At 37.5% G+C, this 27,435-nt stretch overlaps 1 long non-coding RNA gene across 3 annotated transcripts in view; it reads right to left on the bottom strand.

Annotated features, from left to right (window-relative positions):
• The window catches only part of LOC120466538 (uncharacterized), a 30,586-nt gene that overhangs the window by 2,827 nt on the left and 324 nt on the right, over positions 1–27,435 (bottom strand). Inside the window, exons 2-7 of one of the 3 annotated variants that reach the window (XR_016150642.1) lie at positions 26,944–27,113; positions 26,047–26,151; positions 10,194–10,298; positions 8,426–8,496; positions 2,406–2,601; positions 1–90 (exon numbers count right to left, since the gene is read on the bottom strand). The exon at positions 1–90 is cut by the window's left edge and continues 401 nt beyond it. This is a non-coding gene — a long non-coding RNA (uncharacterized LOC120466538). The remainder of the gene's footprint in view (positions 91–2,405; positions 2,602–8,425; positions 8,497–10,193; positions 10,299–26,046; positions 26,152–26,943; positions 27,114–27,435) is intronic. The other 2 variants (XR_016150639.1, XR_016150641.1) reach the window with 2 other exon arrangements.

Here is a 27,435-nt window from a genome sequence, read left to right as displayed (position 1 = left end):
GAGTCCCTGAATCACACACACACACGCGGATCGGTGATGTATGCTGGACTCATTGGAGCAGAAACGCTGGACTCTCCGAGGCCTCATCGCCTGTGAAATAATGAGCACAGGAGCCATTACACACCAGCTCCATCTCCAACACCTCCAACACCATTACAGCTCCACGTCCCATTACAGAGAGGGAAACAAGCACAATCCATCCACACGAATGTGCAAACACGTCCACCTGGAGAACCGCGGAGGAGCGTCTCGGATAGATCATCTTAAAGCTTCATTATCTTTAACAGTGAACTAAAGTTTGGGTAACACTTCACAATACTGTTCCTTCATTAATGAATAACTACACAGGAACAGTTGAGTATTGTACCAAGCCTTACTCTTCGTAATTTCATTTTTACTAGTAATAATTCAATTAGAGAAGTTTACAATTCAATTCTTACTAGTAACAATTACGATTGCAGAGCTCTCTAATTCAGTTCTTAGTAGGAATTCAAACTAACTTGTAACCAATCAGATCAACGTGTCATCGTCAACCAGTGGATCTCAAAGCGGAGTGAGTGGAGGCGGAGCTCATTTGCATATTCATAGAACCACGAATACTAAACGAGGCGAGGGTGTCGAGTTACATTGAAGATATTTTAAGACTTTTTTTCAGGAAAAACATTTAAATATGTAATTTCGGGGGGACTTTAACCAAATGATCCACATGAAGAACCTGTTATTTCTACGCTATCTCACGACCAATTCGTACGAGTGATTCAAAAGTGGCTAATTCGTAATAATTCATACAACCTCACTCGTATGAATTTGTACGATTTGTCTAAAACCACGTTACGGTTATGTTTAGGGGCAGGGTCAGGGGTAAGTCATCCGTACGAATTCATACGAATTGGCTAATTCGTAACATATGTACGATTTAGTGATCAAAGATCCGTTTTAAGGGATAAAATGATTGACTCCAGGGGGACTTTAACCAAATCATCCACATGAAGAACCTGATATTTCTACGCTATCTCACGACCAATTCGTACAAATTCGTACGAGTGATTCAAAAGTGGCTAATTCGTAATAATTCATACGACCTCACTCGTATGAATTTGTACGATTTGTCTAAACCCACGTGACGGTTATGTTTAGGGGCGGGGTCAGGGGTAAGTCATTCGTACGAATTCATAAGAATTGGCTAATTCGTAACATATGTACGATTTAGTGATCAAAGATCCGTTTTAAGGGATAAAATGATTGACTCCAGGGGAACTTTAACCAAATCATCCACATGAAGAACCTGATATTACTACGCTATCTCATGACCAATTCGTACAAATTCCTACGAGTGATTCAAAAGTGGCTAATTTGTAATAATTCATACGACCTCACTCGTACGAATTTGTACGATTTGTCTAAACCCATGTGACGGTTATGTTTAGGGGCTGGGTCAGGGGTAAGTCATCCGTACGAATTCATACGAATTGGCTAATTCGTAAAATATGTACGATTTAGCAAAATCATACGAGTGAGGTCGTACGAATTTTTACGAATTAGCCACCTCGTAAAATTCGTACGAATTCCTGTGAGATCGGGATGGATATTTCTGTCCTATGCGCCGTTAAAACGGTGTCGCATGAAGGAATACGTATACATGTATCGATGTAAAAAAAATCCCCTATTTTTTACAGAATAATGCTGCCAACTTTGGTTGCCAGAACAATTCTGTAAAAAATACATTCAAACTGTAATCACAGTAATAAACCGTAATCACCTTTACAGTAATTAACCGTATTTCATTTTCTGAAATCTGTTGATATACCAACCTTTTGAAAGAAATTGATTTCTGTTTTATACCATTGTAATACACTGACAACCATCAATCATCACAGTAGTGATGAGAGTTACGTGAGCAATCAAAGCTCATCAAAAGTTGTCTTCCATTAGAAGGTAAATATTTATATAAACAAGCTGCACACAAACATTAAACACCATCATGGTAACACACGTGAAATTAAAAAATGCAATAAACGTTAATTGAACAACATTAAATGCAACATAAAACCCTAATCTATACAACTGATTAGAAAAAAAAACATTAAAATTATGAGGAAACAGTTATTTCAACAAAAATGCATCAAATGTGAAGTGTGGCGCAGGGAATTGGTCAATTTACGTTTTTTCACTGTAAATTATACAAGGAGTTGTTCTTTTTCACTTTCAAAAACTGTAAATTTAACGGTATTTTACAGTAAAACTATATCACAGTTATTTACCTGTTATTATAAACTTTCAGTTAACCAAATGCACGGTAGCATTTTTACCGTTAAAATTACGATTATTTTTTACAGTGTGTACTTTGTGTTGCTCCTCTAAAAAGCCAATCTCAGAAGGAGAAGTGAAGTGACACCTGGATTTACCTGCAGTCAGTGTGAACGGGACCCATCTCAGTGTTTGTGGCATGGCATGTCTTCTGATCAGACTTTCAGGATGACATCACAGATTACATCATGTGATCTCACGTTGCAGAACCGAGTCACCGGTGTCCAGTAATCCCGTCCCGTAACAGGATCGTCTATCATCCTCTGAGGCGTTCCTGGCACAGCAGAGTTTCCTCTTTACGCAATCAATAAATGAAGAGTCCTAATTAAAGGCACATTCAGATCCAATCCTTCACTACATCAAACTGAGTCCATTCACTGCCCTCCGCAGAGCAGCTGCGCTCGATACGACCCAAACATCACACTGGAACATCTGAAGTCATTTCATTAATTTCAGAAAAGATCATTTTTTAAAGCATCCAAATCAGTGCACATATCCTTCTGTATTATTAATAAAAATCTATTCATTTTAACTTTTAACAGATTGTTATTAATGATACAGAAGGATGTGTGCACTGATTTGGATGCTTTAAAAAAAATTATCTTTTCTGATAATAAGGAAATTACTTATTTTTTTATTTTATTTAAATTGTTTAAATTACCACTTTGATGTTTACGATCTGTGAGTGTATTTATACATATAGAGTGTACATAAGTGTACTGTACAGTATGTGTCTATTTACTATATGTGTACTATGTCTGTGCATCTATCTATCTATCCATCTATCCATCCAACTATCTATCCATCCATCCATCCATCAGCTATCTATCCATCTATCTATCCATCCATCTATCCATCATCCACCCATCTATCTATCTATCTATCCATCCATCCATCCATCCATCCATCCATCCATCCATCCATCCATCCATCCATCTATCTATCTATCTATCTATCTATCTATCTATCTATCTATCTATCTATCTATCTATCTATCTATCTATCCATTCATCAGCTATCTATCTATCTATCTATCTATCTATCTATCTATCTATCTATCTATCTATCCAACTATCTATCCATCCATCCATCAGCTATCTATCTATCTATCAGCTATCTATCTATCTATCTATCTATCTATCTATCTATCTATCTATCTATCTATCTATCTATCTATCTATCTATCTATCTATCTATCTATCTATCTATCATCCACCCATCCAACTATCCATCCATCTATCCATCCATCTATCGATCCAACTATCTATCCATCCATCTATCAGCTATCTATCTATCTATCTATCTATCTATCTATCTATCTATCTATCTATCTATCTATCTATCTATCTATCTATCTATCTATCTATCTATCTATCTATCATCCACCCATCCAACTATCTATCCATCTATCCATCCATCCATCTATCTATCCATCCAACTATCTATCCATCCATCTATCAGCTATCTATCTATCATCCACCCATCCAACTATCTATCCATCCATCCATCTATCTATCTATCCATCCAACTATCTATCCATCCATCATCCATCCATCCATCCAACTATCTATCTATCTATCCAACTATCTATCCACCCATCCAACTATCTATCCATCCACTCATCCATCTATCTATCCATCCAACTATCTATCCATCCATCTATCAGCTATCTATCTATCATCCACCCATCCAACTATCTATCCATCCATCCATCTATCTATCTATCCATCCATCATCCATCCATCCAACTATCTATCTATCTATCTAACTATCTATCCATCCATCCATCCATCCATCTATCCATCATCCACCCATCCAACTATCCATCCATCCATCCATCCATTCGCTATCTATCTATCTATCTATCTATCTATCTATCTATCTATCTATCTATCTATCTATCTATCTATCTATCTATCTATCTATCTATCTATCTATCTATCTATCTATCTATCTATCTATCTATCCATACACCCAAAAATGTAACTTTTGACATTTACTCATTTGTTACCTGCAGGATTTAAAGTGGTGATAAACAGTGATCCTTTATTTATTTTTTGGAGGGGACGGGGGGGATATTTGTTGTTGGATCATTTTTAATAGTATTACAAACTAATCACACTATAAAACTATACATTTCTAAACAAAACTTTCTGGAATATCTTTGTATCATATTTGACTACTGATGTGCAAAACTTGGGTCATTTTAGGAGAAGTTGAGATTTCTCTTGCAGACTGCTAATAGGTTTACTGCTAATGCATATGCGCTCTTACATACATTCATAATATGAACATTTGTACTGGCAATCCCAACACCAAGAGAGTCAAGAAAATGAGGCCAAAACAGTATTTTTTGCAGGTAACGTCTTCCCTTGAAATGGTCCCATCATGCATTATTCCCAGGCTCCCACCACAGAGAGAAAGACCCCCGTTTACATTCCATCTCTGTCTCTATCAATACCATTCTTCATTCCCGCTTCTCTCCCGCGCTCTCATTCGGCACACTTCGCCTCCCTCATTCCCAGTGTATTTGTCTTGTTTACTAAAGCCGTGGTGTTTTTCCCCCTCGGGGAGTTTGAAGACTCGCAGCTCCAGACCCCATAAAGACACAAAATATGTTCCAAAACAAAACCTACATGAGCCTGGTTTGGACACTATAGGAAGCAACTGCACACATCATGCAACTAGCTGATGCATGATACTCCAATAAGCGCAAATATATACACTAGTGTAAAAAAGTTTGGGGTCAGTACAATTTTTTTTTGCTTTAACTATCCTTAAAAATACATCACAGTATCCACAAAAAAATATGAATTACCGCAACTGTTTTCAAAATTTTTTTCTTGAGCATCAAATCATCATATTAGACTGATTTCTGAAGGATCATGACACTGAAGACTAGAGTAATGATGTAGGATATTCAGCTTTGATCACAGGAATAGATTACATTTTAACATATATTCACCAAGCGGCAACATTCTAATCTGAAGAATGAAGCTTACCTGGAAGTACGAAAAACTGCAATACATCTAAAATCCGCTAGAGGTCGGTCACAAAAAGGGAGCAAATATCCATAGACCTCATGTTAAAATGTCCGATTTCACAGCATAAATTCATGCTTTTACAGGTTGGTCCCATGGACTTTTATTGTATTTTTCGATAGGTTTCGAGTGCCTGACAACTGTGAGGGGGTGATTTTTTTTTCCCGAACTCGTCAGTTTAGATCGTATTTAGATATAAAATGTATGACAAATAAGGGCGGTTAACTTTGATTGACAGCTGATAACGGGCTGCGCCGAGTGGAATTTGATGTCTCGGCCATGATCTGACACATCACATCATACCACCTCTGTATCCTTTCTGAACATTTGTTTTTCCCAAGATTTTCCATTATGGCGCCGCCCATACCATATGGGCAACGGGTGACATCACAGACACTTTGTCCATATTTTTTACAGTGTATGATATTCACATAGAAAAAGATATTTTAAATTGTAATAATATTTGGCAATAGTACTGTTTTTTTTTTACTGTATTTTTGATCGAATAAATGAGAATTCTTTCAAAAACATAAAAAAAAAAGATCTCACTGAACCCAAACATTTAAACAATAGTGTATAACACAAATATTGGGTATCATTTTAATTTTAAACTTTAGTTTACGTCACAGCAGTGTTGTAGTCGAGACCACCTCACTCGAGTCCGAGTCGACACCGAGACCAGAGAGAGTCGAGTCCGAGTCAAGACCGAGTCCATAGAGAGTCGAGTCCGAGACCAGAGATGGTCGAGTCCGAGTCGAGACCGAGACCAGTGACGGTTGATTACCTAATTTACTTTTATTTACTTAGAGAAATCCTTTTTTTATTTTACTGAATTTACTTAGAGTTTAAAAAATATGATCAGTTTAGGGTAAAAAGGCCACATAGTAGGTGTTGTTAAAAGTAATTTTATTACAATTTGTCATGCGCAGTTGCGCACTAGAAAATCACCAATCACTGGGCGTGTCAATCAATTTAAAGAAATATTTTATTAACATACATTAATAATCATGAAAAATATTTTTAATTGAACTCGAGTGGACTCGGGAATAATTCCGAGTCCTAAAAAAAAAATGTTCGAGTACGAGTCAATTCTGAGTCCAAATGGACACGAGTCCATGACAAGACCGAGTCCATTAAAATATGGTCTGGAGACCGAGTCCGAGACGAGTCCGAGTCTCGAGTACTACAACACTGCGTCACAGAATAAAACTGCTTTTACACTCAAAAAAATAATATGTTGGCTTTAATTAATTTTAATTTGCCAGCAGGTTCCACATAATTGGATTACGTTAAACATAATTTGTTTATGTAACTTCAACATAATGGAATTGTGTAATTTTAAATTACCAAATTTAAGTAGTCTCAACGTGAATTTTTAAAGGCTTCCTGACATGATTCAAAGGCATTTTATTATATTCAATCATCCATTTACATTTCATTTGATTCAGTGACATTTAATTAAATTGATAGACTTTAGCTAGCTATATATTAGCATCTTGAATGCTAAGATTTACATGCTCCTTCATTCAAAGCAATAGAAAATAATGAAATCAGTCGACAGCCAAACAAAATGCTTCACTCTTCTCCACAATGGTAACCCACTGTAATATAAATGGTTTAATAAATCCAATGTAATTTAACATTAAACACTATTACACACTATCAAGTCTTCCCCTTTTCTAAATAAAAAAAAAAAACAACATAAAATAACACTTAATTTTAACATTTATGCTCTCTTAATTCAACCATATGCAAAGCATGCTGGGAACTAAAAGCACCGCCCAGTTTCAGTTAATGCAACACAAATCAATCATGTAATCCAACACAAACGGATTAAATAAACTTAAGTTGTTCATAGATTTAAGCAGATCGAACACAATAAAATTACGTTCGGGCAAAATGGCAGTCGTCTCGCACTATACCGCCACCCTCTGGATGTACAAAATGTTTTACTTAACATAAATGGTTTGTGTTTAGACAACACATTAGGATTTTGTACTGTTAAGTTGAGACAATTACATAGACCTTAATAGAAAAAAACCCATTTAAAATCAAAAAATATAATTATTACAAGTAAACTATATATAAATATATTATGTGAAGTGCACAACCTCCCTAGTTCATTTTTTGAGTGTAGTAAAATATTTAAAAAAAATCAAGTATCAAGTTACTTCCTTTTGGAAAAGCCTTCACTTGCCAACAATGTTTAGTTTTATTTGTACGTGTACACTATGTTTTGGAGCAGAACCGTCTTCATAACAGCTTCTTTCGCAGCATGTGAAATGACAGTCTGACTGGAAGAGAGTCAGTGTGAGTTTTCTACTGATTTTAGCACAGCAGGAATATTACAACACAACTTCAACTAAAGTCCGCAGTTCATTGCCTGATCATTTAAACTCAAGACCAAAATAATCACAGCAACACATTTTCTGAAGAACATGCCGACACAATACTAGTGTGCAGTGATGTTATGGTTAACTCAAACTAAAACTATTAAAACTAAAAAAATTCATTAAATGCCTGTGAGGAAAAATTGATTAAATGCACTTTAAAGGATGTTCAATCTATTAGAAACATCCAACACCTTGAAAAAGCTCATCAGTTAAAAGTAAAAAAGACAACAAATGAGAGACTTGTGTGCAACTGCAAACGGACTGATTAAAAGTTGGTTTAAACTCCCTCCGTGCAACATTGCCAGAAATCACACACTTCCACAAACGCACAAGAATGTCACTCATTATCATTTAAAAGAAAACAATTAATGCGTCCGAGCTCCGTCTATTGTTCCCCGTGTCAATCATTAAGGTGTGAATTAATGCCGCAGATATTTTAATGAATGCGCGTCTCTCCTGACAGTCATGTGTGTGTTTTCTGTGAAGAAGGTGAAGATAAAGTTTCTGTCCGTCTCGGATAAGGATTCGCATTCCCATGAGTTTTGTTGAAAAGCGGAGTCTGCTAACTATGCTCTTCAGTTTTGACTAATTTTGTCCTGAATTATAATGCAGGATTGATTTGGCTCTCAACTGTTGGATTTAATTGGCTGTTTAAGAAGTAAAATGCATACATACAGTACATACCTGCCTTTTGATGCAAGTTCAGTCTCTCCATGAAAACAAGTAAGAGTTGTAGGAAGGAGAATACCAAGACTCTGAGAGAGATAAATGTGCAAATATTTTACCTTTAGCTTGACCCTGGAGAAGTACACACACTGTTCATCTTTGCACCTCATCTAGCCCTAAAGGGTTCATACAGTGTTATCCATATTAACATGAAACATATATATATATTACTGGGGGAAAAAATATCAAAATACACCTTATTTACGCCTACAGGGTGCATATCATCTTCCTTTATCCTTCAAAAATGATATGCACCCTGCAGGGGTAAATAAGGTGTACTTTGAGATTTTTTGTCAATACACTAACTCCAAAACCTCTGCCTGCATAAACAGCATTGTCATATAGGAAGCTTATGTAGACAGCAAGACATTTCGCTAGTGGAAAACCCGCATAAACCACAATAATTTACACGATTACACATTATTTCGATCGTCCACTTTAGACATTAATTTTCAACTAACTCTCATTAGAGTATTAGTAGGCTGTACACTCTCAGAAAAAAAAAAAGGTACAGAAGCGGTCACTGTGGCGGTACCTTTTCAAAATGTACACTTTTGTAGCTAAAGGGTGCATATTGGTACTTTAATGTACATATTAGCACCTAAAATGTACATACTAGCACCTAAAATGTACATATTAGCACCTAAAATGCTCATATTAGCAACTAAAATGTACATATTAGCACATAAAATGTACATAATAGCACCTAAAATGCACATATTAGCAATTAAATATCCATAATAGCACCAAAAATGTACATATTGGCACCTAAAATGCACATAATAGCACCTAAAATTTACATATTAGCACCTAAAACGTACATATTAGCACCTAAATGTCCATATTAGCACCTAAAATGCACATATTAGCAATTAAATATCCATATTAGCACCAAAAATGTACATATTGGCACCTAAAATGCACATATTGCCACCTAAAATGCACATAATAGCACCTAAAATTTATATATTAGCACCTAAAACGTACATATTAGTACCTAAAACGTACATATTAGTACCTAAAATGTACATAATAGCACCTAAAATGTACATAATAGCACCTAAAATGTACATAATAGCACCTAAAATGTACATAATAGCACCTAAAATGCACATATTAGCACCTAAATGTCCATATTAGCACCAAAAATGTACATATTAGCACCTAAAATGCACATATTAGCAATTAAATATCCATAATAGCACCAAAAATGTACATATTAGCAACTAAAATGCACATATTAGCAATTAAATATCCATAATAGCACCAAAAATGTACATATTGGCACCTAAAATGCACATAATAGCACCTAAAATGTACATATTAGCACCTAAAACGTACATATTAGCACCTAAAATGCACATGTTCGCAATTAAATATCCATATTAGCACCAAAAATGTACATATTGGCACCTAAAATGCACATATTGCCACCTAAAATGCACATAATAGCACCTAAAATTTATATATTAGCACCTAAAACGTACATATTAGTACCTAAAATGTACATAATAGCACCTAAAATGTACATAATAGCACCTAAAATGTACATAATAGCATCTAAAATGTACATAATAGCACCTAAAATGTACATAATAGCACCTAAAATGCACATATTAGCACCTAAAATGCACATATTAGCACCTAAATGTCCATATTAGCACCAAAAATGTACATATTAGCACCTAAATGCACATATTAGCACCTAAAATGGACAAAAGTTTACCTTTTTTTCTGAGAGTGCAGTAGACTGGTAGGTTAGGTGTTAGGGTTCGGGTTAGAAGAATAAGTTGACTTGTAGTTCCCAAGTTACTTAGAGTCAGTTGAATATCTGTTGGGGGACCAAAACAATAGAGTGTTAGCAGATGCACTCTCAGAAAAAAAAGGTACAAAAGCTGTCACTGGGGCTGTACCTTTTCAAAAGATACACTTTTGTACCTAAAGGGTGCATATTAGTACCTTAATGGAACATAATAGCACCTAAAATGTACATATTAGCACCTACATGTATATATTTTCACCCGATATGTACATAATAACACCTAAAATTTACATATTAGCACTTAAACTGTACTTATTAGCACCTAAAATGGACAAAAGTTTAGCTTTTGAAAAGGTACAACCCCAGTGACAGCTTTTTTGTACCTTTTTTCTGAGAGTGTATTAAGCAGACAGTCTACTAATCCTCTAATAACAGTTAGTTGACATGTAGCTGCAATCGTTAGAAGAATTTATATTACTTTTACAAATAGGGTCAAGGCATAATATGCATTTATTTTGTATGCATTTAACACTTTTTTGCCAAAATGTGCATGAAATTGTCCAAAATGTCTCGGTGAGCTCAAGTATATAACAACCCCACACCATAATCCCCCCTCCAGGTAATTTCACAAATGGACTTCTTGCCCAGATGACAACCAATCACGGTACCACGATTGAATTCACTGAACTCCTGAGAGCGACCCATACTTTTACAAAGGCAACAGATAATTTAATAAACTGTAGTTTTAATCATTCCTACTTTGACAAATTGATTCGTTTAATCATACAGCAAACGAGTCACAAATTATGACATTTAACCTACGCTATCTCACGACCAATTCGTACGAGTGATTCAAAAGTGGCTAATTCATACGACCTCACTCGTAGGAATTCGTACGATTTGTCTAAACCTACGTGACGGTTATGTTTAGGGGCGGGGTCAGGGGTAGGTCATCCGTACGAATTCATACGAATTGGCTAATTCGTAAAATATGTACGATTTAGCAAAATCGTACGTACGAATTGTTACGAATTTGCCACCTCGTAAAATTCGTACGAGTGATTCAAAAGTGGCTAATTCGTACGAATTCGTACGATTTGTCTAAACCCGCGTGACGGTTATGTTTAGGGGCGGGGTCAGGGGTAGGTCATCCGTACGAATTCATACGAATTGGCTAATTCGTAAAATATGTACGAATTAACAAAATCGTACGTACGAATTGTTACGAATTTGCCACCTCGTAAAATTCGTACGAGTGATTCAAAAGTGGCTAATTCGTACGAATTCGTACGATTTGTCTAAACCCACGTGACGGTTATGTTTAGGGGCGGGGTCAGGGGTAGGTCATCCGTACGAATTCATACGAATTGGCTAATTCGTAAAATATGTACGATTTAGCAAAATCGTACGTACGAATTGTTACGAATTAGCCACCTCGTAAAATTCGTACGAGTGATTCAAAAGTGGCTAATTCGTACGAATTCGTACGATTTGTCTAAACCCACGTGACGGTTATGTTTAGGGGCGGGGTCAGGGGTAGGTCATCCGTACGAATTCATACGAATTGGCTAATTCGTAAAATATGTACGATTTAGCAAAATCGTACGTACGAATTGTTACGAATTAGCCACCTCGTAAAATTCGTACGAGTGATTCAAAAGTGGCTAATTTGTACGAATTCGTACGATTTGTCTAAACCCGCGTAACGGTTATGTTTAGGGGCGGGGTCAGGGGTAGGTCATCCGTACGAATTCATACGAATTGGCTAATTCGTAAAATATGTACGATTTAGCAAAATCGTACGTACGAATTGTTACGAATTAGCCACCTCGTAAAATTCGTACGAATTCCAGTGAGATCGGGTTGCATTTAACACAAAATTTTAATAAAAACGTAACACTGACAATACTACTTGTGTAGTTGTGATAAGATATTGCAGTTTTCAGTACACATTAAAAATGATGACAAAAAACTATTTTAACTTGGACAACACTTGTGTGCAATAGTGATGAAGTAGTAGGCCCAGACTATTCAGTAAACAAACAGTATTGCAATCCAAACAGCCATTATTTTGTCACAGTGTTATGCAGCCAAGTAGATCTTAAATCGGCCCAAAAATATTCGCGGACGCCCCTAAAACCATCCAAGGACATCCGAGCACGGCGTGATGGAGGGAGAGATAAAATCTCCATTCCTCTCCGGGGATAATAACCTCTATCGTGCACATCGGCTGAAGTAAAAGCTCAGACATCAGCAAACCTCATTACCGCGGGACGCGGCTTTATGGATTCATATCGTTTCGCTAAGTTTGTTTCTCTGTTAGATTATCTGCGGCCATTTCCAGTCACCGCCTGAGACTGTTTGTCCATTTCGGTGACCACCCTGACCTCTTGTCTTGTCATACTAATGCGTACAAATGCAAACACTGACCGCAGAAGCAAACCTTGCTCAATGTGAATGGTTTTCTAAGGATTACAATCTAATCTCTCAAATAGCCACACATTTATTAAGGCTGATTTAATTATGTGGAGAAAAAAACCTCTTTTTTTGCCCAGTGAAAAGATGACATTGCAAAAATCGGGGGGGTTTGCTCATAGACGTCCTCATTGAGAAACACAGCAGCCCGAGTGAACTGAAAGATGGACGTTTCTATTCAGTCCGCACAATAGACGAACAACCCGCTAACTGTCACAGACAAAACGCTTTCCTTCGCCATAAATATTCCCGAGGACCCGGAGGACTGGAGAACACAGGCAAACAAAAGAGACTTTCCTAAAAGTGAGCCGGCAAACAAAACCGCCGCCTTTTCGAGCACTCTAGCGCCGCTATCGCAATCTGTTCATGTAAATAGCAAAACAAAGGCAGAAAATTCAGCTGGGGTTTCTGATTGTTATGTGGGGCTTTTATTTGTTCTTTCGCTAGTGTCTTAGGGTGGAGATTGTGCTGCATCTGAAGGCCACTATAGTTCACTGCTGGTCTCATTCAAACTAAACTGAAGGAAAACAGCAGAAATAATGATCAGTTCTCTGCTGGGATCGGTGGACACCCTGTTGTTTACTGAGATGCAGGGCGGTCTGTGAGTGAGAGGTTTGTACTAGTTATGTGGAAAAAAAGTCCTCTGACATGGATGCCAAAACACTTGTTCACCTTCAAGATGCCTTTACTTTTAAAAACAAAAAGGTACAAAAAGTTCTTGACATTTTTTGCTTGCCCAACTGTTCTTCAAAAGAAAATGTAAGCTTGTTTGCGCCACAGAATAAAACATTTTAAAATATTTTTTATCTCACAATTGCTTTAAAGTTTACATCTTACAATTCTGACTTTATTCTCAGAATTGCGAGATATAAAGTCAGAATATCATGACATAAAGTAGCAATTGCATGTTATAAACTATAGAAATTAGTAATAGCAATTCTGACTTGTTTTCCTTATGTTTATATGTAGCAATTCTGACGTTTTCTCAGAATTGTGAGAAACTTGCAATTGCAAGTTAAAAGGTCCAATTCTAAGGAAAAAAATACTACATTGTTTGGTAACACTTTATTTTACGACCCGCAAACAACTGTGTAGGTACACCGAAATTACGGTGTACGTTTCTGTAATTATAGTGTACTTCCGTGTAGGTATAAGGGAACAATATGTTAAGTTTGGGGTAATAAAGGGGTATGGATGCACTGGACTATGGATGCACTGGACTATCTCTATTTTTACACTTTTAGAAGCTTTAGCTCTGATGCCGCTAACTCTAAAGACACACAACCGCTGCGCTACGATTAGTCAAACACAGACTCGATGCATTATTGAAGAGTTTAAAATCAACACGGCTGTTTTTGAGTAGCACTACCGCTGTGAAGGGCAGCGGGAGATTGCAGTGAGCCGTCAATAGCGGGATACCATCGATTCTAACAAATCAATGACATTGAAACTGAAGCTGAGGGCTGTTTTACTGTTAGCCCTGAGAATATAGCCAGTTTCATTAAAATCACTTTGTGGTGTGGAGCCAACAATATGTTAAGTTTGGGGTAATAAAGGGGTAACAAGCACCACTTTAATTTACAGCCCGCAGGAGTTACACTTACCCTGTAACTACACAGAACAAGGGAGTAACAAATGCTACTTACTATGTAGCAATACGAAACAACATTATTTGCACTTTAATTACAGAGAAAGGTACTGTTATCAAAAAAAAAAAAAAAAAAAAACGTTTTAATACACAGTATATTTGCCCTGACATTTAAGTGTCATTGCAATTCAATGGGATAAGGTGAGTACTAATTACCACATGGTACGGTCTAAATTAAAATCATAGTAGAAACAAATTATTTTGACTTTTGTAGTAATCTAGTAAGAAAAGCCAATAAATTTAATTTTATCATTATATATATATATATATATATTGTACTCAGTGTACTTTGTTTGTACAAAGTTATTTGCAGGTTGTATATCTGTTTGTTACCCCTTTATTACCCAAAACTTAACATATCGTTCCCTTGTACTTAGACGGAAGTACACTATAATTTCAGAAATGTACACCGTAATTTCGGTGTACTTACACAGTTGTTTGCGGGTCGCAAAATAAAGTGTTACCCATTGTTTTCTTCAGGATTTCGAGTTTAAATCTCACAATTCTGACTTTATATGCGCGTTGTGAGATATAAAGTCAGAATTGTGAGATAAAGTCACAATTGCCTTTTTGATTTTTTATTCTATGGCAGAAACACAGACTGATCTCATGAAGTAGCGTGTATGACACGCCAATTCGTATTTCCATTTTTGGCGTGCCATCAAGACGCATAATCGCCTTTCAGCGTGTTTATGAACGCCGTTGACTTAACGTTATATAAATATATGACTTACCTCAACCCCGTCCCTAAACTTAACCGTCACTGGGGTTAATGGCATTTATGACTGGAGATTTGACTGCGTGTACAGACACGCGGAATGACGCGGACGTTAATGGCGTAGACATACACGCGGATAGCTCAAAATGCGTAGAGATAACACGCCACCTGACTCGAAAGTGGCGTGCATGTTTACGCAAAAGTCATGATGTCATGTTGAGAAACAAGCTTCCATGAAACAAGTAAAAACAAAAATCTATTTTGTTTTTTAAGTTCTAAAGAACCTTTTGTGGAACGGAAAGATTCTAGCGGCGTTAAAGGTTTTTTGTGGAACCATCGACCCTTATTTTTAAGAGTGTTCAAAAATTACAAATATGATGTGATGGATGGATGGATGCACTGGACTATCTCTATTTTTACACTTTTAGAAGCTTTAGCTCTGATGCCGCTAACTCTAAAGACACACAACCGCTGCGCTACGATTAGTCAAACACAGACTCGATGCATTATTGAAGAGTTTAAAATCAACACGGCTGTTTTTGAGTAGCACTACCGCTGTGAAGGGCAGCGGGAGATTGCAGTGAGCCGTCAATAGCGGGATACCATCGATTCTAACAAATCAATGACATTGAAACTGAAGCTGAGGGCTGTTTTACTGTTAGCCCTGAGAATATAGCCAGTTTCATTAAAATCACTTTGTGGTGTGGAGCCTCAGAAAGTCATAATTTTCATAATAAAACTGAGCAGTGACCTTTCCCACCCACACATGCTCATCCGAGCACCATTATGATATGCTTTTTATTAACTGTCCACACGTTTTTCTTTAATTATTTCGATCTTTTCTTGAAGCCACGATATCAAACTTCAGAATTAATGGCCTCTGGCCATTAAGATGTACAAATTTACATTATTTTCTCATCACAATAAGTAAAAACACCTGTTTCCAGATGCATAATAATCTTCGGAGAGAAGCCAGTTTATCACCTTATCTTTAAACTTGCCTTTCCAAAAAGGGAGGAAACAGTCGAGAGGAAAAAATTAAGACACACACAGAGAGAAAGAAACACAAGTGTTTTGCTGAAAGGCTCATATGGGTCACTAATTCTCAAAGCGAGAAGCTAAAGCATTACGGATCACATCATCCAATCCATACGGGTCATCGGACAACGACAGGTGACAGACGTCTAGTGATACATCACATAAGCGTATTCGCTCAGGTTTAATCGAGTTATGAGTTATGATTTCCATAACGCAAAAAAGGATCAAAAGCTTTCTTCAAAGTTATACAATTCCCGTTCGTGTCTTAGGACAATTTTGATCCACTTCAAATGTTCACTATAAACAAAAGTAGTCTACATGTGATTGATTTATACATGCCACTAATTTAACTAAGATAACGGACTTGACAAGAATACAGTGTAATTGTAAAGGTTTAATTAAAGCGCAGTTTTCCATCATGAGTTGAGGGCACTTTAAAGTCTGGATTTCTTGCACTCTCTGTTTAACAAAACAGTGAGCTTGAAAGCAATTATTTCAGAGAGACCGAGAGGAACGTGTCTCAGTGGAGCCCTGAAACGCTGATGAAGCAAACCAGTGAGAGAGAACCAATACGAAACACGGCTCGCTCTATAACGAGTGGAGGATTAGCCAAAGTTTCTGCGCCTGCAAAAGATTGTTTAAATTAACGATCTTCAGCTTAAGACAGTTTAATGGCAGTCCATAACCAACACCGCAGAACACTGACTTCCTGTAGTTAAAAACATATAGGATCTCAATGAACACGGTGTCTGATGGCTAACAATATTCGTTCTTGCCTTAGGACAACTTTGATGAACTTTTCCACTTCAAATGTTGACTAAAAGCGCCAAGAAGGTGCACTAGTATTGTGCTACATGAGTTTGGTATCATGCAAACGCCAACCAGGACCAAGACATTGTGATGGCATGCATACATCAAATCTGAAATAAAATAGCTTCTAGCTGGTTTCCCAAATTGATAAGCTATCAAGTGCCCAAAACACACTCTAAAAAACATTAAACTAGACCAGCAACATTAAAGGGTTAGTTCACCCAAAAACGAAAATTCTGTCAGTATTTACTCACCCTCATGTTGTTCCAACCCCGTAAGACCTTCGTTCATCTTCGGAACACAAATTAAGATATTTAAGATATTAAGATCGCTCCTGCATACAGTCCATAGGCTTCTTGAGGGAATGACTCTTGCTGGCATCAAAAAGTCATTAAAGAAATCGTTAAAATAGTCCAAGTGACTACAGGGGCTCAATTTTAACTTTATCAAACGACGAGAACACTTTTGTGTATAAAAAAACAACAAAAATAACGACTTTATTTCAACTATTCACTTCCTTCTCCATGAGCCTGTAGTCAGTTAACGTAGTGTGATTGCGTAGAGCTACGTCACACGAAGGCTCACTATTGGCCGACGCTGGTCATGTGTGTGATGCGTGTGACGTACAATAACAGAAGCTTACGCTATTAAACTAGTAACCTGACTCGCGCAGAGGGAGAAACTTTTGTTTTTGCGCACAAAAGTATTCTCGTCGTTTGATAAACTTAAGATTGAGCCCCTGTAGTCACTTGGACTATTTTAACGATGTCTTTAATGACTTTTCGAGGACAGCAAGAGCCAGTCCCTCAAGAAGCCTATGGACTGTATGCAGGAGCGATCTTAATATCTTAAATATCTTAATTTGTGTTGCGAAGATGATGGAAGGTCTTACTGAGTTGGAACAACATGAGGGTGAGTAAATACTGACAGAATTTTCATTTTTGGGTGAACTAACCCTTTAAACTGTCTAGCTAAGATGGCAAACCACTTTTAAGGCTAGTTTATTCTGCTGTTTTAAACAGGGTCGAGGTATGAATCGAGGTATGCAAATAGAAATGGAGCCACAATCCTAAATCTTTAGATTGACTATCCCAGATTAACTGGATTGGTTGCTCTCTCGACATTTTGATAGTCACTTTGGACAAAAGTTTTTTTTTTAATGACGAGTCCATTGGTGTTAAACAAAAAGTCTTGCTTTGATTTAGACTTTGCAGGGATCCAGGGTTCAGAGCGAGTGCTCTTTGGGGAATCATGGACGCACAGCATGTATTGACTGTTCGCTCCAGGCAGTCGGAGATTTTAAAAATAGTTTCAAGAAAAAACATTCGAGCTCGATCTGCTTTAGTCTGGGGTTTAAATTAGCGATTGATTTAGCAGTTGACGTCTGAGTTCAGAAACATATTCAACACAAGTACGCAAATGCAGACATATAAATATCTGGCCAGTGCATTGCCAGCGGCCCTGATGTACATACATTAACATGTTCTTGTGTTACTTGTGTCTGTGCTCAAGGGAGCAATAGAGTTTATTAAAAAGTCATTGAACCTGAACAACAGTACAATAGAATGACAGAACAAAATGAAGGATAGAGGGAATGATAGACAGAAACAGAATGACAAAACAAAATAATGATAGACAGAATACGAGATAGACAAAACAATAGAACAGAACAAAATAATAATAGAATGAGAGAATGATAGACAGTACGACAAAATGAAATAATGATAGAATGAGAGTAAAATAGAACGACCTAATAAAATGATAAATCGAATCAGAGAATATAGACAACCACTCAAGTAAATGATAGATATAATGAGAGAATGATAGACAATGACAGAACGAAATGATAGATAGAATGAGACAGAATAGAATGACAATGAAATAATGATATAGAATGAGAGAATGATAGACAGAACAATAGAACGACAGAACGAAATAATAATAAACCGTCGAATAATAGACAGAAACAGAATGTCACAACAAAATAATGATAGACAGAATAAGATATAGACAAAACAATAGAACAGAACAAAATAATGATATAATGAGAATGATGAAACAAAACAACGATAGAACAATAGAACGACATGAAAGAATGGTAAATAGAACCAATAGAGAGAACAAAAGGGGGGACAATGGGAGGATGGATATATAGATTGATGGATGGACGGAACGACAGAACAAAAGAATGATAGACCGAGAAACGATAGACAGAATGACAGAAAGACAATACACATAACTACAGATAGAGAAAACAATGGATAGATGGATGGATAGAATAGACAGAACAACCGAACAGAGGAATAAATGGGGGGGGGGGGTGATAGACAGAGTGATGGCTAGAGAGAACGAAGGAGAGAACAATGGATTGACTTGTGAATGGGTGGATGGATGGTTAGATAGATGGATGATTGATAGATAGATGGATGATGGATAGATAGATAGATAGATAGATAGATAGATAGATAGATAGATAGATAGATAGATAGATAGATAGATAGATAGATAGGCAGACAGATAGATAGAGGGATGATAGATAGGTAGTTAGATAAATGGATGATTGATAGATAGATGATAGATGGTTGAAAGATAGATAGATAGATAGATAGATAGATAGATAGATAGATAGATAGGCAGACAGATAGATAGATGGTTAGATGGATAGATAGATGGCTAGATAGATAGATGGATAGATAGATAGATATAGATAGATAAATGTATGATTGATAGATAGATGATAGATGGTTGAAAGATAGATAGATAGGCAGACAGATGGCTGATAGATGGCTGATAGATAGATAAATATATGATGGATAGATAGATAGATAGGCAGACAGATAGATAGAGGGATGACAGACAGACAGACAGACAGACAGACAGACAGACAGATAGATAGATAGATAGATAGATAGATAGATAGATAGATAGATAGATAGATAGATAGATAGATAGATAGATAGGCAGATAGATAGATAGACAGATAGATAGATAGATGGTTAGATGGATAGATGGATGGATGGATGATAGATAGATGGCTGATAGATAAATATATGATAGATATATAGATAGATAGATAGATAGACAGACAGATAGATAGACAGATAGATAGATAGACAGATAGATAGATAGACAGATAGATAGATAGATAGATAGATAGATAGATAGATAGATAGATAGATAGATAGATAGACAGATAGATAGATAGATGATTGATAGATGGCTGATAGATAGATAGATAAATGGATGATAGATAGGCAGACAGATAGATAGAGGGATGATAGATAGACAGACAGACAGATAGATAGATAGACAGATAGACAGACAGATAGACAGACAGACAGACAGACAGACAGACAGATAGATAGATAGATAGATAGATAGATAGATAGATAGATAGATGCTACACATGAGATGGTAGATAAATGCTTTTGCGTTCAAGTGTTTTGAGTCAGAAGCTCTTAGTCTCGATGCAGTGTCTTCAGTACCGAAACATCAAACACATCCTAAACTTTCTCTCTGTCTACCTCTCTCTGCTATCGCTATTTCTCTCTCTGCCTACTCTCTCGCTCTCTGTCAGGTCATTCCTGCACCGAGACGTCGAGCAGATCCGAGCGCTGTGATCCACAGCAGAACGAGGCTGATTTGACATGCAACTCCAGCAGGGCGTCTGGTCTCGCCTCGCTCCCCAGAGATGAGGTTTGCTTCTCGACAGGCTGCTAATACAAACCTGCCTGCTGCGGGAACAAGGGAGCGACCCGCACAACCACCCCGAATACTAATGTCCCCCGCCATGCCGCCCGTAACGCAGAGCATGCACCAGTTGGACACAAGTGTGCCGCACAAGTGCTGGAAAGAGAAGCCAAAGCGCCTCGATCGCCCTCTATACTGGTCGCATTAATAAACCCAACCTCCCCATGAAGTCTAATGGACGCGAATCGCGATGGAAACAATCAACTTACACTTCAAATAAATGTTTTCCAAAGATGTTTTCTGCCATTTTAGGTAGTTTTTATTAGGCTAATTTGAGTTTAAGTGTTTGTTTTTTTTAAATAAATTTGGTCTTAGCTCTTTATTTGATGCTATATAAACGAAATATGCCGCCATGATTGACAGCTTTTCTAGTCCCCGAGTTCACCAACATACTTTTTTTTTTTTTTTTGATTTTCGGGATTAGATTGGAGGTTCAGCTTTAATTTCTAAATGTCCATCTCTGTTTATTTCAACAGTAATCTTTGTACTAACCGTTTCTGCGGAAGTGTGCGCGAGACCTTGATTACGCGGCTCTACTTCACGGTCAATACTTTTTCACAAACGTTTTTTCTCAGACTGATCTCATGAAGTAGCGTGTGTATGACACGCCAATTCGTATTTCCATTTTTGGCGTGCTATTAAGACGCATAATCGCTTTTCAGCGTGTTTGTGAACGCCGTTGACTTAACGTTATTACTGTATATATAAATATATGACTTACCTCAACCCCGTCCCTAAACCTACCCGCCATTGGGGTTAATGGCATTTATGACTGTTCCCTTACCATCCTAGGAAAAAAAAACATCGCTCCCCAGATGTAGATCTACATTTTGCTTCGTTTCGCGCGCACATTTGACGGCGTGCACAGACACGCGGAATCACTCGGACGTTAAAGGGTTAGTTCACCCAAAAATGAAAATTCTGTCAGTATTTACTCACCCTCATGTTGTTTCAACCCCGTAAGACCTTCGTTCATCTTTGGAACACAAATTAAGATATTAAGATCGCTCCTGTATACAGTCCATAGGCTTTTTGAGGGACTGGCTCTTGCTGTCCCCGAAAAGTCATTAAAGACATCGTTAAAATAGTCCAAGTGACTACAGGGGCTCAATCTTAAGTTTATCAAACGACGAGAACACTTTTGTGCGCAAAAAAACAACAAAAATAACGACTTTATTTCAACTATTCACTTCCTTCTCCATGAGCCTGTAAGTCAGTTAACGTAGTGTGATTGCGTAGAGCTACGTCACACGTAGGCTCACTATTGGCCGACGCTGGTCATGTGTGTGTGATGCGTGTGACGTACAATAACAGAAGCTTACGCTATTAAACTAGTAACCTGACTCGCGCAGAGGGAGAAATAAACGAATAGTTGAAATAAAGTCGTTATTTTTGTTGTTTTTTTATACACAAAAGTGTTCTCGTCGTTTGATAAACGTAAGATTGAGCCCCTGTAGTCACTTGGACTATTTTAACGATGTCTTCAACTACTTTTCGGGGACAGCAAGAGCCAGTCCCTCAAGAAGCCTATGGACTGTATGCAGGAGCGATCTTAATATCTTAAATATCTTAATTTGTGTTCTGAAGATGAACGAAGGTCTTACGGGGTTGGAACAACATGAGGGTGAGTAAATACTGACAGAATTTTCATTTTTGGGTGAACTAACCCTTTAAGGGTTTCCTGTTAGAACGGTGTCGTGTTGGCGGCCCCTACGCTAATAACTAATGATCTTTGAAAGTGAATCAATCAAAACTAACTTTAGCAGGACAATAACTTTATTCTAGAGCTGTCCCAAAGCCAAACAATCTGTTACTTTAATTTCCTAGTATCACTGTAAAGCTGCTTTGAAACTATCTATATTGTTAAAAGCCCTATATGAATGAAAATGACTTGACTTGAATCAGGTCCCAAATCTGCGCAAGATGTCAGCGCCAGATCAGGACTTTGGCAGCTTCACTTTTCATCAATGGAAGAGAGTGAAGGGGCGTCATCCATCTTTTATTACAGTCTATGGTCTGACACCTTTAAACCTCCGTGAAGGCCTTATTCATGTAGTTGCTAAGCTATCAAAGACCTGCCTGGATTTGTTTCGCTCGCTCTTCTGTGATGAGCCTGTCTTTTCTCAGGAACGAGAAATGAGATTCCAGTGAGCAGAAGTGTGGCGTGTCTCCAGTTTGACGCTGATCTGTATCTGACGGACAGGTCAGGTAGTTTTAGGAGTCTACCAGCAATTACCGGCCTGTCCAGGTGAGCTGAAGTGCTGTGGAATTAGACGATGATATCCGGTGTAATCACACACACACACGAATGCCCACTCAACTTCCCACTGAGAAAAAGACAGAGACAGAATGTCGGACAAGTTTTTAAGAACTCTATAATCACCAGAAATCTGAAACACACTTCACACTAAGGAGTCTATTGGGTCGATCACCGACTCTTTTACCTGCTTGGGTGTTTGTGTCTGAAAGCAAATGAAACCACACATTAAATTGCTTTAATTTCTCAGTCGTTTCTCTTAAAGGAGAACTCCGGCGAACAATGAACCTTTGGTCTAATAGAACATCGGTACCTAGTCAATCGTTCTCTGAGATTTGTTTTCATGATAATCGAATGTAAAGAGTTTTATCTCTAAAAACTGTTTCGCGTATAATGCTAGTAATGGGGGCAGTGACTAAGTAAAAAGAAATCGCTAGTTTATACCACTAACAAGGCTCAAAATAGCCCTAGACTAACACAGTAACATAATGAGGGTCCATACATGCAAAACGAAGCATTGAGAACTTTGTAAGTGTACAGAGCGTTTAATAAGAAGATACTTTATGAAGACAGTCCACTTCGCGTATACAGACAGGAGCCATCTTAGGAAATAGTCTCGATAAGTCAAACAACGAACGTCGTGCTGAGTGATCTGAACTGTATGAAGTTCAACGAACTTTTGAACTGTATGAACGGCGTTCGGGGATCGACTTATCGAGACTATTTTTTAAGATGGCTCCTATCTGTATACGCGAAGTGAACTGTCTTAGCATGTCACTAGAAATGTGTACCAAGAAAACTTTAAAAACAATTGAAATTTGTAAATCTTTTAATCTTTTCGTTTGATATGTAATCTTTTCTGATAAGTTATGTACCCCTGTCTTGTGTCTTTTTTCTTTCCATTTATTTGTTCTATATCGTGACAGTTTTCTTCTTTGCTTATGTTTCAAATAAAATAAATAAATAAATAAATAAAAATGCTTGGGTGTTTCTGCAGATTCTCTTGGCTTTGCGATGGTCAGAAAAGATGTTTAGGACACATCTAAACCCGCCCCCTGCCCCCGACGTAAACATGACGTGCTAAAAGAACGGTTATAGTCCAGCAAAGAGTTGGTGCCGCTTTGGAACCAGTTTTCCCGGCCGCGAACCGGTTCTTTGGCTGTCGAAACGCAAAGCACTGGTTCGCGCACAGGCACCGGCTCCGAACCGGCTCTCAAAATGCTTTGGTGGAAAAGGGGCTATAGAGAGAACGATGGATAGATGGGTGGATGAAATAGACAGAACAACGGAACAGAAGAATGATAGGATGACAACAATAGACAGAAGCAACAAACATCATTGGTTCTCAAGGATCTCGTGCTCAAACATCATGACGCCAAGCTTTTGGACACAAAAGAGAATAGAGAGAAAATTTTGTTGTCATTATCTCAAACTGTGCTTCGATGAGCGAAAATGGTCAAATCTGCAATTAAAAATGTAAAGATCTCAATATGAACTCAAACATTTCTCAGATTCTTCCAATACTACACTATTTTTTTACTTCTCCTATAAACTTTAGAGGAGCAACATCTAAAGTTCATGCATTATAGTTCAAGTTTACACTATGAACACCATTAAAGTCACCCGAGATATGAAAGAGCAACTATTGAGCAATTACAAACTCCTCTGGGAAAGAGACATTAACATAATACAAGAGAAAAGAGAATATCACAAATGAAATCTCAATGGTTTCTACTAGACAAATATGAGATTAAACGGAGAGTAAATGGAAATACTAAAGTCTCCTCCTCCTTAGATGTTTCTCCTGCTACAAAAACGTTCTCCTCCCAAATTTCAGAAGAGGTCTCACTAATTTCTCGGACTGTGCTCAGATCTCCTTGATACCAAAACCTGCCATCAAAAGTCCTAGATTTCAATATGAACTCTCTCAAAATCAGATTATGAGCTGCAATCTTTCCACCTAAAACAGATTTACGAGAAACATCTGAGATGATTTTGAGACATAATAACTGAGAACTCTATTACAGGGTTCGTATAGATACTCTAAAATGAAATTCCAGGACTTTCAAGTACTTTTCAAGCACTACTTTTTTGGTTTTCAAGGACTTCAATTAAAGATCTCACTTTTCAAACAATATTCTTTCAAAATCTAAAAAGGTAAAGGTAAACAAAAATGAATCAAAATGGTACAAATAAAGTGCAGCAGGAGCAATAACTGTGGTAACTTTGACCATTGAAAGGATACTATGAACAAAAATAATCGCTTTCCTTTTTCAAAATGATTTACAGCTCTAGAAACACTCAAATTAACACTCTCTTCAAAGTTTCTGTTGTTTCCGCAAGATTTTACTGAGGCTTTTTTCTCCTGAAACAAAAAGACCCCAGTAATCTCATGTCCACGTAGTTGTCAAAAAATACCAAAGTGTACAAATCAAAAATTAAGATCTCAACTCAAACATTTCTCATCAACAAGAGATCTGAGGAGCTCCACATCAATTTTATTTCTCTATACTCTTACTGGAAGACAACTAGCGACTCTTAGGGTATGTTTAAACGACAACGATGCGTTTAAAACGGAGAAGTTTTTCCTTTGAATTTTCCGCGTACAGACGACACCATTGTCAATTCACACGGATCTAACGACTAAAAACCCAGTTCTGCTGCCAGGCCACTAGATGGCGATGAAACACTATAGACTGAACACTTAATAAGCATGTGCATGACGTCATCCTCTTCAGAGATTCACGTTTTTGTGTTTTCAGAAACTTGCACTTCAAAAACACGTTTTCAAAAGTTTGCGTTTTCAGGCACCCAAAACGCCGTAGTCGTAACGACAACGAACGGCCAAAACGCATACAAAGTTTTACGTTTTTAGTTAAAAATGGTGTGTGGTGTAAAGTTTACACTGTAAACAGACCCTAAAAGAAATAGCGGAGACAAAGCTGATACTTGAAACAAAGTTGAAACAAAACATAAGTTTCGAGAGCAATGATAGAGCAACATTTGAGCAGAGAAGAGTAGAGCTGAGCTTCATGAAACTGAATTTAGCAAAGGATCCCTTCAGGGGCCAAACCCACATCCACAAATACCTACTGTAAAGAGAGATGCTGAGAAAACGCACCTGCTTGAGAGAAGAGCTGCACCACAGCGGGCGATACACGCATATGCTTTTATATGAACAACACCCAAATCACTCGAGAGACTAGGATGATGGGGTTGCTCCCCCCTGAAAAAAAGAAAGAAAAGAAATCACAACACAACACATCCTGAAATGAGGGGAGAAAGACGCATCAAATCTGGAAGAACAGCAACTGGACAAACTGAGCCTGAATGTCTGCGGCTGGACCAGGGGGAGCAAATGAATGAATATTGATGAATATTTTGAACTAGATGCATCAGTGTTATGTTGAAACCAGACCCGTATACCTCTTATGAGACCAGCAGGTTTAAAGGGACAGCGTGGAGCCTATTTTTCTGACAGGGAACCGGCTTTTCTTCTATTAAAACTCTGGGGTTGACTAGTGGGATTGTCATGGTAAATAAAACATCTGTTACACTTACTGTACTACTTACCAAGAGCGATACATTCTCTATTGGACAACAGGGATATCTGTCCTGTTAATAACAGAGGTTAGTTTGCAAAGAAAGATTGTTCTGGTCCTCAGATATGTCACAATTAATTAAAAAAAAAACATCTCATGTCCTACTATCACTGTGGGACTTATCTAATTAATAGATAGCCAATGACAGACTAATCATCGTCATCAAGTCTGTAGTTCATCGATAATTGGTTCTCCATTCAGAGGTAGGCAAGGAGTGGAAAACATTGAGTGTAATTTATAAGGAAATTGCGACCTCCGGTGGTGGAATAAGGAAATGCGTCCAGACAACTGCAGGATAGTTATAACAGCAAAAAGCGTCAGGAGAGCTCAGTGAGGCGATTACAACATTGTGAAAGTATCTGAGAAATAAATAAGAAGTGAACAGTTGTTTTGAAGAATAAAAAAGAAACACAAACCTGGAAGGTGAATATTAAGGCCTGTCAGAGATTAAGCCTTAATATGTCAGAGATTAGGCCTAAGATTAAGCCTATTAGGGCTTGGGCACCGTGTTGCATTCTGGGACGTGGTGGCCATGTTGATAGATTCGGAAATGTAACACACCAGCAAGTTGAACGAGGAGAAACAGCTAAGTTGGGAGAAAGAAAATAAAAAGATGTTAAAATCCCTAAAAGGAAGCTGAATTTACCGGGATACGATTAATATGTTAACCAGGGACCGGTATGTGGATAAAACGGCACTTTTAAAGGGTTGGATTCATTTGAAATTTCCATCAAACAGTGGGAGCACAGTACGTTACGTTATGCTAACTTAATCCAGACAAAGGTAACGTTACAACAGAGAACTGGTCCGATGGAAGGGCTAATGTAAATGTTATGAGAATATTAAAATACGGGATATTTTACAGGAAAATACTAAAACGGTAAGACGGCGGGAAAAGAGCTCAAGTA

Source organism: Pimephales promelas, chromosome 3 (genome assembly GCF_988280905.1).
Source record: "Pimephales promelas chromosome 3, fPimPro1.hap1.1, whole genome shotgun sequence".
NCBI classification, from domain to species: domain Eukaryota; kingdom Metazoa; phylum Chordata; class Actinopteri; order Cypriniformes; family Leuciscidae; genus Pimephales; species Pimephales promelas.
Note: the sequence above shows the minus strand (reverse complement) of the source record. Positions and strands in the feature narration are given on the sequence as shown.